This window comes from Podarcis melisellensis, assembly GCF_964234715.1.
Source record: "Podarcis melisellensis genome assembly, chromosome: 10".
Lineage (NCBI taxonomy): Eukaryota > Metazoa > Chordata > Lepidosauria > Squamata > Lacertidae > Podarcis > Podarcis melisellensis.
Window position 1 is genome coordinate 2,444,520 of NC_138542.1, and position 13,168 is coordinate 2,457,687.

At 43.1% G+C, this 13,168-nt stretch overlaps 1 protein-coding gene and 1 long non-coding RNA gene across 7 annotated transcripts in view; one reads left to right on the plus strand and one right to left on the minus strand.

The window, feature by feature from the left end:
• The window catches only part of FRMD4A (FERM domain containing 4A), a gene marked incomplete at its 5' end in the record, with an annotated part of 413,106 nt that overhangs the window by 195,026 nt on the left and 204,912 nt on the right, over positions 1 to 13,168 (minus strand). The gene's annotated exons all lie outside the window — the stretch shown is intronic.
• LOC309379082 lies at positions 117 to 9,809 on the plus strand. The gene is made up of 3 exons (XR_014172355.1): positions 117 to 536; positions 8,129 to 8,319; positions 8,727 to 9,809. It is a non-coding gene; the product is annotated as an uncharacterized lncRNA (long non-coding RNA).

Here is a 13,168-nt window from a genome sequence, read left to right on the forward strand (position 1 = left end):
AGCTGGTGGAATCTCCTTCATTGGAGGTTTTTAAGCAGAGGTTGGATGGCTATCTGTCATGGATGCTTCAGTGGCGATTCATGCATTGCAGTAGGTTGGACTAGATGACCCTTGCCTTGTGGTTGTCTGAAGTGACACAAACCATCAGCTTGGTGAAACACCATAGCAATTCTATTGTTCTAATTGAATTACCTGCTCATAGAGGCACACACAACAGAAACACAGCGGGTGGGGTTTTCTAGGGTGGATCATTCTTATTCTTACACATCCTAAGAGTTAACTTTTGTGGGTGTAAAAGGAAAGTATGCCTCCAATTTTTAATTCTGAAAAATTAACCATGCCTCCTCTAGCAGAACTCTGGAAAATGTTGCTTTCGAAGTGTGTGGAGTCTAGAGGAAAGCAAGTCCTGACAAGGCAGACAATAAGCCAGGAGAAACGGCAGCTTCTGGGCATTCCTACAGCACCACAAACTTGACTTGAAGAAGATGGAAAGATGGTGAGATCAAATAAGAAGGGATGGCATTGCAGAAATGGAGGTGAGAGCATATTAGTCAATCCTGGCTGCTTGGCACCATAAGGGGATAATGGGCAGTATTTTCTCTCTGACAAATGGGGCTAAGAAATGTGTCTGAGCATGCAATGATAAGAAAAGCTGGGCTACCCTTAATTCTGGACGATGGGTACATCCACAATTATTAGCCAAGTTGAACAGAATATTCAGCCTCATATGAAATGTATTCGTTCATATATGCTTTGATTGCCAAAACATGGGAGTAAATAATTAGTGAAGGCATCAGTCCAAACTATGATCTGAAATGTCCCTTATGGGCTGCTTCCAGAGACGGGCTAAGTGAACAATTGGTCTGACCTACTGTGACAGTTTTAACATTCTTATGTTTCATTCAGTCCTGACTTATGATCAATTGCGCTTTTGAGATTCTTAAATAGAGAGCCCAAAGCAGCAACCCAGAAACCACAGACAGCTCACTCAAAAATGCAAAGCGGAATCAGTCATAAAAGGCACCTAATTTGTGTAATGAGATCCAGCCAAGATGACCTGTAAAAAACAGAAGGGATAAAACCTATAAAATACTAAGTGTCGTTGCACACTGTATTTCAAACTAGATGTAACTTCAAGTCAGCTGAATTGTTCTCAAGATGTTCCCAGTTAGCTCTCAGGAAACAGCGTCTCGAGGCAGCAAAGGCTTTCTTTTTTTACCCACCTCCTCAACTAGTTCCCAGGGCAATCTCCTGTGCAGGAATGGTGGGAACAGAGAAAGGATTTGGTCTTCGATGAAATACGCCTCCAGGGCTTCAGCTCAATTTTCACACAGAGTACACTTAAAATAATCTCTAAAAGCCAGCGGGAGAAGTCAACGCAATAACTCCTCCATTCATTAGAGTTAGAAAAGTGTGGTTTTGGCAGCATGCTATACTGTTCGATAGGCACATTAAACAGAGCTGGGATGTCTATAACTCATGCTCAGTGTGAGGCAGCAGAATATTTAATGGGGGGAAATGGTGGGATTTTGTCCCATTGACCCTGGAAAGTGGGGCCTAGTGCAACACATATACATGTTATTCTTTCTAAGGTGCTCTCCTATTCAGCACAGTTGCCTTAGAAGGCTGAAAAGAGCAAACTATCCTATTATGGGATTCTTCTTCTTCTTAGCCTGTCATTTTGAGTGTTTGAAATGAACTTTACAGGAAACCATTTTTGCGTGGAAAATGGTATACACATTTTGCCGAGAGAGAGAGATCCTCACCCACTGCATTTATATATATAAAGGTCTCAGCTCTAAAACTATCACTATTCTTGGTCCTTCTATAAGTTGAACAAATTCATGTTGGCTGTGATTGTATTTTCATTTTCATTTGCAAGAGTTTAATAGAAGATTGTTCCAGTTTTACAAGGTAATCACCACAGGATTGCCTACAGTAAATCCCCACAGAGTGTAATCAGGACAGGCTTTCCCTGAAAACATTTTTCTGACCCCAAAAGACCACAGTCCTGCGTATAATTGCATGCACACTAGTCTGGAAGTGTACTTAGGAAAAGACTGAGTGTATGCACTGAACCACAGCCCATTCAAACTAACACCTTAAAACAGCGATCCAAATTACAGGACATTATGATTGCCAGACCTTGTTTCAGTAGAGCTCTTGAGTAACTGTTTGCTTGTCTGAGAACATTTGAAATGGTAGTTATAGGAATTTTGTTTTTAAAAGCATTGCAAAGCCGGGGGCGGCAGCGCTCCACATAGCTGATAATTGTATCACATTTCTAACACCTGTATCTAGGAATTGGGGATGGGGCTAAGGGAGGCAGACAATGTGATTACTTCCTATAGTTGTGTCATCCCCTCCCAGCCGTTTCATGGATACAGACATTGACACTGCAGTGTTGGGGGAGATGCCTATGTTAGTGCAGTTTGCCAATCACAGGGTCACCCAGACCGTATTCCAGAATCTTTGTTCCCAGTTCAGCTCATCTGAACATGGATATGTTTGCAAGATGAAGCAAACTTCCAACTATACTTCTGAATTTGTCACCATCCTCAAGCTCCTTTTTTCATCATATTGTTTCTGGTACTCTACAGTCACTGGAGTAGCAACCGGCTTACAAGTTTCCATGCCATTGTACTCCAGCAGATCCTGAATTTTACTGCTTTGGCTGATCAGAAAGAGCCTGATTTCTCTCTTTCTATCTGTGTGCTCAGATATTTTTTCACTAACCCTATATCCTTGATCTCAAAATGTGCTTTTAAACCCTTTTCAAAATTTTCTTCCTGTTTATCTGAACCATATATCAGCAGATCATCAACATACAACCAAATGACTAATTCAATCACCATCATTACAAATATGCAAAAAATGATTAGCTTTGCTTTGCTCAAATTTAAGACCTCTCAACAGTTTTTGATTCCAGAATCTAGCTGCTTGCTTAAAACCATAAATGGTCCTTCTTAGTCTTCACAGGTAGTTTACAATCAGGGCCAGCAACTTGAATGAAGTTGAATTGAGTATTGGGCTATTGCTGAAATGAGCAGCAGAAAAGGAAATGAAGTTTTCACATTTTGTTATCAAAAGTGACCTCTATGGTGACCTAGAAGAAGAAAGTTAAATGGTTCAACCACAGGGTTTTGTGAAAGACCCGGGTTTAGTGTGTAAACTGACAGTATGACCTAACAGGTGGTTAAAATACTTTAAATAAATATGTCTATGTAATAATGCTTTCTTTTTATCTAGTGCAGAGTCTGCACTGAATGAGCTGCAGGAAGCATTAGGTTCACACATCCACTCCTTTCCTCATCCTTTGTGCGCAGGGGAGGGAGACTGAAAGAATCCACTTTTGATCAAATAAGCGGCATTTTCCTGCTACGCTGGAATTCAGAAAACTCTTATAACTCTACTTGGCTCCAACAAGCCAGAATCAAACCATAGTTTCAGAACTTACTTTGCTCACTACTAGCCATGCTTAGAATAACACCACGTTTCCTAAATGCAAACTATGGTGAATTCAAAACCAAAAGTGAAAATTTTCCATTTCCTTCCCTGGCACATAATGAAGAAGCAGTAGTGAGGATGCAAGCCCATGGTAATTTTTCTAATTCTAAACCATGATTTAGCATTATACCCAAACTAGGCTTCGAAAATCCATAAAACTACTAAAAAATCCATAAAGCTACTGTCAATACCGTTATCTGCATTCTTCAAATGGGGTGTAGAAGAAGTCTGAAAGATGGTGGCCTGCCTAAGGATTTTAATAGACTTCTTGGCTCACAGCTCATACTCTAAATCACCACAATACCCCAGCTTCATTTGCATTGGAAAGACAGCATGTGCATTCTATGTATGTACATGTTAAAGGTAAAGGTAAAGTTGCCCCTGCCCGTACGGGCCAGTCTTGCCAGACTCTAGGGTTGTGCGCTCATCTCACTCTAGAGGCCGGGAGCCAGCGCTGTCCGCAGATACTTCCGGGTCACATGGCCAGCGTGACAAGCTGCATCTGGTGAGCCAGCACCAGCGCAGCACACGGAACGCCGTTTACCTTCCCCCTGGTAAAGGTAAAGGTACCCCTGCCCGTACGGGCCAGTCTTGACAGACTCTGGGGTTGTGCGCCCATCTCACTTAAGAGGCCAGGGGCCAGCGCTGTCCGGAGACACTTCCGGGTCACGTGGCCAGCGTGACATCGCTGCTCTGGCGAGCCAGAGCCGCACACGGAAACGCCGTTTACCTTCCCGCTGGTAAGCGGTCCCTATTTATCTACTTGCACCCAGGGGTGCTTTCGAACTGCTAGGTTGGCAGGCGCTGGGACCAAACATCGGGAGCGCACCCCGCCGCGGGGATTCGAACCGCTGACCATGCGATTGGCAAGTTCTAGGCGCTGAGGCTTTTACCCACAGCGCCACCCGTGTGCCAATGTACATGTTAGAAATGCTTTAAAAGTTTTCTAATTTTATTTGTCAAGTATACAGCTTTATACCTGTGATGGGAATTCCCTCTCATTTTCTATACAGTAGTACCTCAGGTTACAGACGTTTCAGGTTACAGAGGCTTCAGGTTACAGACTCCACTAACACAGAAATAGTGCTTCAGGTTAAGAACTATGCTTCAGGATGAGAACAGAAATCGTGCTCCGGCGGCACGGCAGCAGTGGGAGGCCCCATTAGCTAAAGGGGTGCTTCAGGTTAAGAACGGACCTCCGGAACGAATTAAGTTCTTAACCCGAGGGACCACTGTATAGTAAATCACAGTAAAACCCCAATCTCCAAGCAGTGGAAGATTTCAGGGGTTCCAGGTGTGTGATTAATGAGAAGAGGTTTGTGTTTCCTTTTGGGAATGAGGAGAGCGGAGACTGTGGTGCCTTTATGATAGATGGTTTATTTACACATATATGCAACCTGAGTCTACAATAGAGGGGTTCACAGCATTAACACCCCCAAAGAGTCTTGTTTCTTCCATAGCCACAGCCTGGGATTCCAGCAGAAATTGGCCATCATGCTCTGGGTCTCTGGCTTTCCAACCTTCAGCTTTTTGCCTTCAGCTTCTGGCTCCTGCAATTCCTTCCCTAACCTCTCTATTCTAAACTCTGGCTTTATCTGTTTAAGGCGGCAGGGTGGGTGTGCGTTCTTCGCTCAGCAGTGCCATGATCCTTTATTCTCTTAATGGCCCATCAACCAGGCAGCTAGTCTGGCTATTTCCCAGAATTTGAAGGCTTGATTAGTTTATAACACTTGCTGGATCCAGGGATTATAGGAGTCTGGCACCCACAAACTCATAACAATATAGTAATTCATCAGTTCCATAGAATCTGACATTTAATTAAATAGAGCCTATTGCTAAGAATTATAATGTCATAAAAGCCATTCTTAAATAAATGAACAATCCATCCAGAAGAATTTCAATGTTTAGACTGCAATCATAAGACTGAATTCCTATGAACACTTACTTGGGAATAAGTCCCACTGATTTCAGTTGGACTTTTGAGTAAGCAAACATAGAAGCAGCTTGCATGGATGCTTAGTAGGATGGATGGATGAGGTATGGCACCTTGGGTGGTCTGTGCCTAAAAAAGCTGCCCTTTAAATCGTTTCATAAATCAATCACTGCTCCTTTAAAATAAATGAAACTTACTTCCAAGTTTAGTGGTGCAGCACACACTCTGAAGGCAAGTGTGGTATCTTTGGTGTAAAAGATCAGGCAGCAGATGGCGGAAAGAGCCCCTGACAGTCCAGAGGAGAGCAGACAATTACTGAGATGGATGACTCTAGCTTGGTATGAGGGAGGTCCCAATGTTCATACCAGGACTGTATGAACTGAAGGAGAAGGCCTGAAGGCCTGAAATATTAAGGAAATGAACATATGGATCTCAGTTTTTTAAAAGTCAACCAGTTAACCAGCCATTCTCAGCCTGGAAATATAGAACCATTTACTTGTGGTGCAAGCCACACCTGTGGCTCTCCGCTGGCTCCTTGCCTCAGCCAGCTTAGCAGAAAGTAAACAAAGCCCAGCTGGAATTGACACAGGTACATCAGTGCGCACTGGACAAAGAGCAGGGCCACCCTCTTCTGAACGGGGAAACTTTCAACCACGCTGGCAACAACAAATCAGACAACCACCTCAAAAGGCCTAGACTGAAGAAAGCAGGCGTGCGGAACCCTTTTCAGCCTGAAAGTTGCAGGAACAAAGTTTCGGGAACAATAGCGGTGGGTGTGGCCAGAGGCAAAAGTGGGCAGAAAAATTAATGTAAATGTACCTATGCCAAGAAAGCGTTGAGAATCTGACACACCTCTCTATCCTCCATCCAGACAACTAAGGCTGTATCCTGACCTTTCACACATCATTAGAATGATATTAGCTATATCGTTCTAAAACATCACAGGGCATACCGTTAAAGGTGTTCCTCATCTTTAACAACGCAGTTTCCCTACTGTTGGGTCCTGGTTGCTCTGCAGAACCCTCTAGTGTCACATTATAGTAACACATTTTTAATTTACAAGAAAACGTACTGCATTCGTTGCATTATGAAAATCATTCCTTAACCCTTTGTCAGGAACCATGAGTGTAGATTCACCCCATGAGGCATTATCAGAGATCCAGGACACATTTCAGCCAGGCCAGAACACAAGGGGGGCAAAGCAGGTCCAACAAGAGACATGACATATCTCACCCAAATGTATGTATTATTAAAAATATTCTATCATAAAATAGGCAAGGGTGTTGGGGTTGGTTTTTTTTTTACTCATTTTATTCCATTTTTTAAGGCTGAGAATGGCACTGAAAAATCTGGAAAAGTATGCAATCTGAGGGCTTAGATTGGGAAGTGCAAATTAGACTAGTTTACTGAAAAATGCAAACCAGATAATTTTTTTGTCCATCTGTAGTTGGAAGCAGCATGTTAAACTGCTTGACCAAGGACTCGTATCTTCTTATGTTATCATATTAGACCATCCACAGCAATGCTGAGAGGATTTGCAGAGTCCTTTTAAGGATATATATGCATCCTCTTTTTATTAAAAAAAATCAAGACTCAAAAGGACAGGTTCCCTTAAGTAAGAGAGAACTGGGTCTCTGAAAATGTTATTTTAATAACTTCATGCAGCAACATTTTAGGCTAAATATAAACAGGATATGCTGTTTTACATCACTAAAATCTGTTTGATACATATGGAAATCGATGCAAATTTAATAATTAATTCCTCAACAAAAACTCATACAATTAATCAGTTGATTTTTGTTTAGTTGGGTGCAAAGCCTCCGCATCACAATGTTCATTAGTAGAAATGTTTGTACTGCACCGAACTTGTCATGTAGCAGCAAAAGAGTGGCAGCACAATCCCACGTGAAGCGTGTAGGGAGAAGATATGTTTAGAAAAAGGAACTGATGAATTATCTGAATTAAAGAGTCTAGACAAGGGGGGGGGGTTAATCATGATGGAAGATGAAGATGAAACAAATCTTAATGGCAGAACAATATTCATTGAAAATCATTCACTGTTCATTTTAGGCTCCCAGTTTGCAGCAGGCCCAACACCTTCTCTTCCCTTTTGCAAAAACTTATTTCCTTAGCGCTTATGAGGGAAAGCAGATAAAATGCTCTGATGATTGACAAAATAAAATAAAATATGGCTTGTCTGCACCCTTTCTGCTACCACAGCTGTCTTTGACAAGATGGATGTTTTATTCCAAGCCAAGCAACTGCCAACACATTCCAAAGGCAGAGAAAAGGGATTAAAAGCTATTGAGGCAAGACAAATTTATAGAAAAATTAAACAGAACAAGTGAGAACATTGACTCTGAACACACCATACACATCATATTTTTGGTGCTGTGTAAACCAAAAGACACGCAGGATTGCTGGAAATAAAGAGACCATGTTCTGAAATAGTGGGTAAGCACAGATTTGCTTTCCATAGAAGCAATCAGCCAGAGAAAGGTGCAATGTTGGATTTGGTGCTCCGAGAGGAAGGGACGTGAGGGCACTGCTCTGTCTGTGCACACAGTGCAAAAATTATCTTGTGGTACATTTCATATTTGATGTACTTGGTTTTTCCTGCACAGAGATTGTGTATAATCTTAAAATAGAAGCAGTGCTCCCCATATTCCATGTCTCTCTTTCTCGCAGGCACCACCCCCACCCCTTCATTCATCCGATGTCTTGGACTGGCTGGATGCAGAGGAATGGTGGGAGGAACCAGCTGGGGAAGCCCCAAAGGAAGACGTCTCAGAGCCCGAGGAATAGTGATGGGTAATGATTGGTGGTCAGACAGAGAAGACGGAGAAGACTGGGAAGAGGAGGTGCTGGAAGCTGAAGAGGTAACAGGGTTTAGTGAGTGGGGGGAGTCTATGACAGATAGAAGTCCAGGATCAGAGCTAGAAGCTGCAGCAGGAGAGTGGGATGAGGGAGGCCAGACCTACTGGGGATAAGCTGCTGTGCTCATTAGGCCTGACATACTACCAGATCTGTGCAGATTGTGCTCTTGCTATTAAAGAGTTAACTCCAAGTTGCATGGTGATTGATTGATTGATTGATTGATTGATTGATTGCCAGTTGGCTCCTGACATCCATTCACACCACACCTTGTGTCTCTCCCTTGTCCTCAAGGACTCACCACCTTATCCTTTCTTTCCCTTCCTTCCCTTCCTCAGAGACCAAACCACAGAGGGGAGTGGCAAGAATGTAAGCTCCTTCCTCACCTTCTCTCTCATCATTTCACTCACAGGCTATACTGCATTATCACTAGGAGAACAAGAGAGAAGACATGGATCCTGAGCGATGGAGGATGGATCAGAAGATGCACTAGATCCCACACTTTGTGGCCGGATGAGAACTAAGGGAGCTAGGATTAGGGGGGAATTGTCTGGGTGAGAGTCAGAGCATGGGCAAGGAACCTTCAGCCCAATGAGGCCTGCCAATTTGAACTCTATTTCCCCTAGGTAACACCCACCTATCTTGCAACTGCTATCATCCAATGTCAGGTGTGGAGTAGGTAAAACTGCAGCTGTAAAGGAACAATTGAGTATGTCGTCAGTTGCTCATTCGCAAGCTCAGGGAAATGCAAGTATGGTTCCTACTGGAAACTCCCAAGTGGATCTGATGTCTGCCAAAAGTAACACACCTTGCATTCAGCACCAAACTCAAACATGGCTTGCATTGGGCAAAGTTTAAATCTGGCACCCAATGCAAACCAAGCTGCTTTTGGCCAGGGTTGGATCAGGTGCCTGGTGGGTGGGCAGCCCTGCCCATTTGCCAGACGTGGCCTTCTTTGCTCCCTGTTTGGCTGCAATCTGATCCCACCCTCCAGCCAAAGGTGGTTTCCATGTGTTGCCACGTGCTCCCGGGGATTTGCATGCCATTCACCACCATGTGCTCCTCAGAATCCTGAAGTTTGGCCCTGGGTCAAAGCTCACGGGGATTAAGCTCTGCAAGGTGCAGAGTGTCTTTCCCTCACCTCTTGGTAACTACAACTAGTTCTCTACATACACCTGGCAGGCTTGAAACTTGTGAACTTTCCCATTTCAAAAAATAAGAAAAAGGGCGTTAGCCATTTCACATGTTTGTTAATAAATACATACATTGCATGTTGGTATTCTCAGCATACTGCAGGAGAGAACAGCTGGTGGTAAACTATCAGAAAACCAAAGTCATGGTTTTCGCAAGGAAACATAGATCACATAGCTGGAGCATGAACAATCACCCAGTTGAGCAGGTTAAAGCCTTTAAATACCTGGTCATAGTCTTCCAGTCATTGGGGTCATGGGATGTACACCAAAAATGTGTTAAAGAAAAAGCAGCCCAAAGTGCTAAGATGTTGTCCCATTTTTTCCATACAAAGGGCGGGAAATACTGTATTTTTCGCTCTATAAGATGCACCAGACCACAAGACGCATCTAGTTTTTGGAGGAGGAAAACAAGAAAAAAATATTCTGAATCTCAGAACCCAGAACCCAGAACAGCAAGAGGGATCGCTGTGCAGTGAAAGCAGCAATCCCTCTTGCTGTTCTGGCTTCTGGGATAGCTGCACAGCCTGCATTCGCTCCCTAAGACGCACACACATTTCCCCTTACTTTTTAGGAGGGAAAAAGTGAGTCTTATAGAGCAAAAAATATGGTACATTCCAGAAGCCCTAGAAGTTTTCCAAGCCAAATCTTTGGCGCAGATACTTTACAGGGCCCAGATTTCGACAGGTAATTATTGTAGCAATCTTGAAACTGTCCAATCCAAATTTTAAAGGCAGATTTTTTCTGTACCACCTTGTGTCCCAAATGCAGCATTACGGCTGGAGGCAAGTCTTCCCTCTGTAGAAGCACAGTGCTGGCAAAGAACTCTTAATTATTGGCTCCGTCTAAATCTAAATCCTCCCGGTCTACTGCCCTTAGTGACACAAGACCCCCATAAAAGTGTGTGGCTTAAAATTGTGCATCAAAAACTCCTCTCCAGCGGACTCCACTCACATCAGCTTCTCATGATGGGCTTTATTAAAGCAAAAAGGCTAACTGGACAGCGTCTGAAGGACTTAGAGCAACAGAACAATCTGGCCATTATAAAGAAACTCTGTCCTTGGTGTGCCTCCCCCCCCCCCCTTCTCAGTTTGATTCCCTGGCACCATATTTGTATAAATTAACTATCCCAAAATACAGACGTGCCTTCTTCACACTGGCCAGATTGGATGTGATGCCCTCCGCCGTACTTGAGGGCAAGTACCAAAAGATTCCAACTGAGAAACGACTCTGGCCCTGTGGAGATGGCAATCTGGAAACAGCGGCTCATGCTCTCCTGTCCTGTCCCCTTTATGAAGACCTGAGGAATGAGATCATCACGCCACTCCTGCTTACCATCCCAGGCCGCCCATCTGAGGCCACATGGTTCTTTCTTTTATCAGATCAAAATGATCAGACAACAGTAAAGGTTGCTAGGTTTACAATGAGATTAAAGGGCCACTATCTGAACGATAATCTTGGTCATTTGATTGCCCTTTTTACCCATAGCTGTCTTTTTTATTTCTATGTATTTTATTTGTATATATTGCTTGTTTTATGTTGCTATGGCCGTTGGCTAATGCGAATAAAGTTTATCTTATCTGCATGTTGGACATAATCTGTATTGGTGCCTACATGTGTAGTGCTAGAGAACACGTGTAAGCCTGATAATGTGTCAAAATAACTGGTGAAACTGGAGGGTAAAAACCACTGGTTAACAGGTGTACATGGCGTTCTACATGTTCAGGTGCCACTGCATTCCGTCCTCTGAACCTAGGTGAGTCCAAATGCCAAGCAGGGGGCAAAGGGAGGGAAGTTTCCTCTGGGGGCAGAACGGATGGGCAGCTTCCATTCTGCTCATTCAGGATACAGCATGTGTAAAAAAGTGACTCTGTGATTAGCATGGGAATGTCTGCAGGATTTTTACTAGTGCTAAGCTACTGGGCAGTTTTTAAATTATTGGTTTTATAATCCACATCACAAGGGTTTGACCTTATATCGTAGTACATGAATATATTTAAATAAATTAGAAAGTGAAATATAGCAGTTCACTATGGAACTCTCTTTGTAACTCCAAATCTTAGAGTAAAATGTCAGAAACTTGGCAGACATACACACTTCCTAAGATTTCAATATATATACAGTATATATTTAAAACAAACCTCTGATCACATACAAAGTTTTTTGTTTTTGCTTATGGAGAATCAGTGGAGAATGGAGGGGTCACTGCATGTGAGTATCAAATAATTGTGGCATCATAATGGTCTCTATCTGTCACAGAAACACATTCTTATCACTGTGCATGTTACATGGGTTTGGGTATGAGGTGAAGGGTTATTGGAGCAGATTCCCAAAGTGACAGCTGTTAGTGGGCTACTGCCAAGGAGAAACATTCTACCATTGTTTTGACTCTCGTTCCTGAAACAATTGCAAGAAGAATGTCCTTCTTTCTTTCTTTCTTTCTTTCTTTCTTTCTTTCTTTCTTTCTTTCTTTCTTTCTTTCTTTCTTTCTTTCTTTCTTTCTTTCTTCCTTCCTTCCTTCCTTCCTTCCTTCCTTCCTTCCTTCCTTCCTTCCTTCCTTCCTTCCTTCCTTCCTTCCTTCCTAAAATGTGCAATTTGGCATGCTTTAAAATGTTCCTAAATATAGAGCCTAATGAAGGAAAGGAGAGAGCCCAGTTTTGTGGGAGCTGCATTTTAAATGAACCCATTTTGTTTATACTGCAGTCGAGGATCGTTTTACTGGTGTGGCTGCTCATACATCACTGTGCTAATGAGGCAATGAGTAACCAGGCGACACAAGGCCTGCTTTATTTCCAGATCCTACAACTTCAACCAATTGAACAACCAGAGTAACGGGGCAGGACCAAGGCATGGATGAAATACTACTACTACTACTACTGTTACTACTAATAGGAACTCTTCTCAATATACTAGCTCCATCAGTTGTGGTGACTTTAATCTCACACAGAGGACCACATGTGACAGAAGTGAGTCGATTAGCTTAGGAAAGAAATAGCTGGGATCTCACCCCCAGCTTCTCCTTGCCTCCCTACCACCATCACTGCAACCTGTGCATCTTCTCTCCCTAGCCGGGGGGAAAAAGAGGATTGGAAATACTGATGATGCCTAGCGAAGACAAGCAATCAAATCAATGGCACAATCTCTAATGCTCTTTCTTCTAAATTAAGTAATCTACACTCAGAAACTGAGATCCTGTTGTGTGTCAGAACTACATCAGCTCTGAGTCTGAGCAAGAGAGAGAGAGACTGGTTGAAGTCAGTAAGGGAAAAATCACTGGGTTTCTTGCTTGAATTAGCTGGAACTTGGGCAGCTTGGGGAGGTTCACACAAATTGTACTTGGGGGATCTGCTGCTTGCTGAAGGAGTGCATTTTTGTTTCCACAGAGTAGATTTTTAAATAAAGCAAGTAGTACAAAACTACCACAAGACTCCAGTGCTTTCTCCTCTAAAGCAACTTAAATCCAGTAGAGCTGATTCTGGTGGAATTTCTCACCACTTGGCTACAAACATGAGAACAAATAAGCACTCTCAGCCCTCTGAATGACTGCATATGTGCCAGTGTTTTGAGCATAAGCTGACAGGACATATAAGGAGCTGCCTGATATTGAGTCTGGTCCAGTTGTGGCCAGCGGGGTGGCATGAGTGGGGCTGCATTGCTCTCCTGG